The sequence below is a fragment of the Sinocyclocheilus grahami genome, unplaced genomic scaffold (genome assembly GCF_001515645.1).
Source record: "Sinocyclocheilus grahami isolate Dianchi unplaced genomic scaffold, SAMN03320097.WGS_v1.1 scaffold498.1, whole genome shotgun sequence".
Lineage (NCBI taxonomy): Eukaryota > Metazoa > Chordata > Actinopteri > Cypriniformes > Cyprinidae > Sinocyclocheilus > Sinocyclocheilus grahami.
Genome location: NW_015505677.1, coordinates 115,807 through 122,541, shown reverse-complemented (window position 1 = coordinate 122,541; position 6,735 = coordinate 115,807). Strand labels below are relative to the sequence as shown.

The window sequence follows — 6,735 nt, the reverse complement described above, 5'->3', positions numbered from 1 at the left end:
CTAATTTATGAATATGATATCCCCCAAATAAGTCGGCTACAGGTTGAAATTGTACTACTCTTACCAAAGGATGGATGTTCTCCGTTTATTTCAAACAAAAAGATAAAATAATAATAATTCATTTAAAAAAGTGATTGAATTAGTTCATAATTATGAGCTCTAGTTTGTGTCAGATCAGTATGTCTCCGACTCCAAAAGACCTCTACCTTTAGTGACAGTAGGCTGGGGACGACTTTTCTTGAATATAAATATTGATGTTCTCTTGACAAAAACAATTCACATCCTTAATGAAGGCATCGACTGCATTTATATTGTGTTCAGCACAAAACCGCATATTCCAGATTACAGTGTCTGGTCAAATATCACTAGTGCTTCACACATATGTATGTGTCAGATATAAAATATGTTAAATAACTTATTAAATTACTTAGTAATTACAGAGTGGTTAAGGTGTTTTTCACTTTAAACTAATGGTCCGGATCACTAGTAGTTCCTGCAGGCTGACAAGGTGACGCTTGAGTAATTAGTGAGAGGCTAATGTATTTTTCACTTTAAAGCTAAAGTGCTACTAAGGAACTACTAGTGATCTGGACCATTATTTTTAAAGTGAAAAACCTTAACCCCTCAGTAATTACTCACAAGTAAATTAATAATTTATATAAAGTACTACCTATTACTTCCTGCATAGTTACTCGTTAACAACGGACCATTATTCGAAAGTGTTACCGAATGTTGCAATCAGAATGGAAATTTATTTTAAAATGACTAAGAGCAGAATAATACAGTTGTTGTTATGTGAGATATTAAGAAATTAATCCATACTGGTTGCTTTTTCCCCTCCGCATATAGTTCTCAAGTGATTTTAATAGTGTTCGCCATGCATATTGCTAATCAAAAATTAAGTTTTGATACATTTATGGTAGGAAATTGACAAAATATCTCCATGGAACATGATCTTATTATCCTAATATTTTTGGGCATAAAAGAAAAATCGATAATTTTGATCCATACAATGTATTTTTGGCTATTGCTACAAATATCCCCCAGTGACGTAAGACTGCTTTTGTGCTCCAGGGTCACATTTGTGGTGTTGTGTTTATCGACTTATTAAACAAGGCAAATTAGCGTGAGAGCACAATCCCATAAAAGCACAGATGGAAGTGGAAGGTTCTGCAGATGATTTCCTGACAATGCAGTCTTTATAATGACCACTGCAATCTACCAAGAGCAGCGCAAATAGGCGTAGTGTTGCAAACATGTGTAGCCGATGATAATCATGTGCAGCTAATCTACTAACAACACAGGTGCAAAATTGGTTAAGACACGCTTTTTTCTGGGTGTTAAATAATGGTGCAAATACTAGTAAATGGACTACCGCAGACCTTAGTAAATAACATAGCAGGATTCATTTATCCTCCTACAGTAAGGTTAGCAAAAAATAATGTGTCCTTTTCATCGCTAATGTTTCACTTAATCTCTTTAGTAAATCCTGACAGTAGTGTTTTTAACAGCAAAAGAGGGTTAGTGTTGGCTCGAGCTGTTAGTAAATCTGTCCCTTAAAGGGGTCATATGATGCTGCTAAAAAGACATAACGCAAAATTTTTTGAAATTGAGATTTATACATCATCTGAGAGCTGAATAAATAAGCTTTCCATTGATGTATTTGTTAGGATAGGACAATATTTGGCTGAGATACAACTATTTGAAAATCTGGAATCTGAGGGTGCAACAAAATCAAAATATTGAGGAAAATCGCCTTTAAAGTTATCCAAATGAAGTTCATAGCCATGCATATTGCTAATCAAAAATTAAGTTTTGATACATTTATGGTAGGAAATTGACAAAATATCTCCATGGAACATGATCTTATTATCCTAATATTTTTGGGCATAAAAGAAAAATCGATAATTTTGATCCATACAATGTATTTTTGGCTATTGCTACAAATATCCCCCAGTGACGTAAGACTGCTTTTGTGCTCCAGGGTCACATTTGTGGTGTTGTGTTTATCGACTTATTAAACAAGGCAAATTAGCGTGAGAGCACAATCCCATAAAAGCACAGATGGAAGTGGAAGGTTCTGCAGATGATTTCCTGACAATGCAGTCTTTATAATGACCACTGCAATCTACCAAGAGCAGCGCAAATAGGCGTAGTGTTGCAAACATGTGTAGCCGATGATAATCATGTGCAGCTAATCTACTAACAACACAGGTGCAAAATTGGTTAAGACATGCTTTTTTCTGGGTGTTAAATAATGGTGCAAATACTAGTAAATGGACTACCGCAGACCTTAGTAAATAACATAGCAGGATTCATTTATCCTCCTACAGTAAGGTTAGCAAAAAATAATGTGTCCTTTTCATCGCTAATGTTTCACTTAATCTCTTTAGTAAATCCCAGTAGTGTTTTTTAACAGCAAAAGAGGGTTAGTGTTTGCTCGAGCTGTTAGTAAATCTGTCCCTTAAAGGGGTCATATGATGCTGCTAAAAAGAACATTATTTTGTGTATTTTGTGTAATGAAATGTGTTTGAGGTTTAAGGTTAAAAAAAAACATTTTCCACATACTGTACATTATTGTTTCTCCACTATGCCCCGCCTTTCTGAAATGCGTCGATTTTTACAAAGCTCATCGGTCTGAAAAGCAAGGTGTGCTCTGATTGGCCAGCTATCCAGTGTGTTGTGATTGGCCGAATACCTCAAGTATGTGACGGAAATGTTACGCCCTTACCATATTGTGATACCATATTGTGTACAGCGAGAATAAAAGTTACGCCTTCTTTCTTTGCGTGAACATTTGGGCGGCGTTATGCAAATTTTCCCCACATAGTGACATAGACATGTGGGGGGCGTGTTAGAACGAGCCGTTTTAGGTAGGCGTGGCTGACTCTTAACTTTTGTAAAGAATATCTCTTTGGATTTGAGACTTTAGTCTTTGCAACTTTACAGATCTTCTTTATGCACCAAGAGCTTGTAACACTCCAAAGAGAAAGGAAAAATTGAAATCGCATCATATGACCCCTTTAATATTTAAAATGCTTTAAATGTATAAGAAAGGATCTGTGAGAGCAGTGAATCAAGTTTTTTTCTTTCAGGATTACCTGCACTCTTTGGGAAAGGCCCGTACGGCACAAGTGCAGAAGGATGCACGGATTGGAGAAGCCAAGAACAAAAGAGATGCAGTGATCAGGGTGAGCCTTTCCTGAACTCGGTTCCATATACAGCCTATTTTCTAAATATCACGGAGCATTTTTGTTAACATCCCTCTCATTTCTCTCTTTCTTCTCTCTGTAGGAGGCCAATGCTATACAGGAGAAGGTATCTGCTCAGTACATGAATGAGATCGAGATGGCTAAGGCTCAGAGAGACTACGAGCTAAAGAAGGCGGTCTACGACATTGAGGTCTTCACCAAAAAAGCGGAGTCTGAAATGGCCTATCAGCTCCAGGTAGAACTACAACCAAATCTTTTTGTCACCTTCAACATTGTGAAAGACTTTATTTAATTTATCCTTGGGGTTCTTTATGAAGCAAAAGTCCACTCAAAAATTTAAATTCTGTCATCATTTACTCTCCTGCTATGTCGTTCCAAACCTGTTTGACTTTCTTTATTCTGTGGAACAGTTTTGGTTCCCATTGATTACCACTGTATGGACAAAAAGTACCATGGAATCACCATGGTTATCAACAATCTAAAATATCTTCTATTGTGTTCAGCAGAAGAAAAAAATACATACCTGGATGAACTGTCCCTTTAATTATGGAAGACCGCCCACTCCACCCAAAAAAAATCAAAAATTTAAATTCTGTCATCATTTACTCTCCTGCTATGTCGTTCCAAACCTGTTTGACTTTCTTTATTCTGTGGAACAGTTTTGGTTCCCATTGATTACCACTGTATGGACAAAAAGTACCATGGAATCACCAATCTAAAATCTCTTCTATTGTGTTCAGCAGAAGAAAAAAATACATACCTGGATGAACTGTCCCTTTAATTATGGAAGCCCGTTTCCGCCACTAAATAAAAAATAACAAGGTAATTGCGAGTTATAAAGTCAGAATTACGAGATAAAAAGTCGCAATTACCTTGTTTTATTTTTTTATTTAGTGGCAGAAACGGGCTTCCATATAGTTATACCTATTTTAGAAACATAACTGTGTGACATGGTTTTGTGGGTAAAAAAAAGAATTTAAATTTACTTACATTTATCCAGTAAATCTTCATCCTCCTGTGTAACTGTTGCATTAGGTGGCGAAGACAAAGCAGCAGATCGAGGAGGAGAAGATGCAGGTGATAGTGGTGGAGCGCTCGCAGCAAATCCTCAGCTTGGATTAAGATTTTTAAATCAATATTTGTTCATGTAAACATATAAGGTTTGACTGTAAAGAATTATATCTCTGACACCATCTGGCCCTTTTGTGCTCTCCAATAGTCTTCAGCTAATCATGGAGGCAGAAGCTGAGGCCGAATCTATCAAAGTAAGTGATCAGCCATCTTCTTGACTATATTCAAAACAAAACAGTTTGTGTTATACATACTGTGTCTCTGCAGATGAGAGGAGAGGCCGAAGCATACGCTGTGGAGGCTAGAGGTCGTGCCGAGGCTGAGCAGATGGCGAAGAAGGCCGAGGCCTTCCAGAACTATAAGGAAGGAGCGATGGTGGACATGCTGCTGGAGAAACTGCCGCTGGTGAGACAGTTATTTGTAATGTTTTTTTTTCTTCTAATGTGTAGGCCAGGGTTCCTCAAATCTTGCTCTGGAGGGCCAAAGTGCTGCAGAGTTTATTTCCAACCCTGATCAAACTCGCCTACCTGTGATTTTCTAATGATCCTGAAAACATTGATTAGCATGCTCAGGTGTGTTTGATTATGGTTAGAGCTAAACTCTGCAGGAAAGTGGATCTCATGGGCCAGATTTGAGGATCCCTGGTGTAGGCAATATAGAAAAATATTGCATTGTACTGCAAAAATAGTAATCATCTTGCAAGAGATGATCCTGCGTAGAGGAAAAAAGCAGTTTGAGTTGACGTCCTATATTGATGGTAAATTGTGTTCTTTCTATCCATTAGATGGCAGAGGAGATCAGTAAGCCCCTGTCAGCTACCAATAAGGTCACCATGGTTTCCAGTGGAGGTTCAGAGATCGGTGCAGCCAAGCTGACAGGTGAAGTGCTTGACATCATGACCAAACTGCCCGAAACCATTGAGAAACTAACTGGGGTCAGCATTTCCCAGGTAAAAAACTGTATTTCAAACGGTATTATTTTTGTATTTCAAGTGAATACAGAAAATGTTGTCTTCACATGATCATGAATTTTTGTTCATCATGTAGTATGTGCATATTCTCACATGCATAATTGATATAACTGGCAGAATGTCTCTTCCTCTTTAGGTGGCCCGAACTGGTTGAAGAAATTCTCCAACATTCTCTCTCCTCTATCTGTGACAATTCATTTCTTCTCCTTTTTTATCTTCCACACTGCATCTCTTTTGTTTTCCCTTCCCCATCTTTCTCTCTCGACGTACACTTCCTGTCTGTCTTGCCTTGCTGCCAAAACCCAAAGTGCATTTTAATCTAAAACTCCAGGGAAGAATGCTGTTCTTTATATTTTTAATGCAATCATAAGAAGACAGTGAAGTCCAAGGATCTGTCGAATGCCATTACACACCGACACTTCTGACATTTTGAAATGTTACACCTTTAGTTTTTCTTGTAGAGTACTTTTTAATGCTGGTAGTGCACTATGAGCATTTCGTTATATTTGCATTAGTTACTTTCTATTAGTAACCTTTTGGAAGCCAAAGTAACATGAAGGGAAACACATTTATAAGGACTGATGCTGACGTGTCATTTGTTTCTGTGGGTTGAATAGGATATACATTCACTTTACCTCAAAAGTGTATTTTCACTATATTAGTTGGACATAATCGTGTAAGAATTATAGTAATTATCTGCTTCAAATGGTATGCTGTGCTCTGAAATCTGAAGATACTGCCAATAATGTCAGATCTTCATTATCTGTGTTTAAGTGTTTACTCAAGTGAACAGTCTCAGATGTGTTTGTGTTATGCAGAATTATAGGTCGGTAATTATTCTATTAGTAACTTATTTATTTCTCAAATATCATTTGAAGGGTTTTTTTGTATAGTTTGAAGTGTTTTCATGCATGACTGAAGGGTGCGATTATATTTATACATCTGTACTGTTTTGTCCTAAAGCTGATGTTGAAAATGATCATAACCATGTGTAGGACTTGACATTACAGGGAAACGTATTTGTTACATCTTTAGACAGTTCTGTTCATTAAATGAGACCGAAGCTGACTGCTTGTCAAAGTAATTTCAAAGTTGTGGGATTTTTAAGGGGTCATCGGATGCCCATTTTCCACAAGTTGATATGATTATTTAGTGTCTTAATGAAAAATCTGTAACACAGTTTGGTTAAAATTTCTCAATGGTAGTGTAAAAAACACCTTTTTTACCCTGTCAAAAACAGCTCTTTTCAGATCAAGCCGTTTTGTAGCACTTTCCTTTAAATGTTAATGAGCTCTGCTGACCCCGCCCCTCTCTTCCGAGCCGCTCTCTGAGGGACTGTTTACTTTAGCCGCATTCATCGTGAAACTTGCTAATCAGCACATTATTAGGAAAGGCGATTTGCAAAGATTCACTAAAAAACCTTATACTCACTTCTTCTGTAGGTGAAGCTGGATCACGAATGATTCACGCAAACATAGACGC

At 37.3% G+C, this 6,735-nt stretch overlaps 1 pseudogene; it reads left to right on the top strand.

The window, feature by feature from the left end:
• The first annotated feature begins 1,366 nt into the window (after positions 1 to 1,366).
• Positions 1,367 to 6,492, top strand: LOC107554347 (flotillin-1-like; annotated as a pseudogene).
• The last annotated feature ends 243 nt before the right edge of the window (positions 6,493 to 6,735 follow it).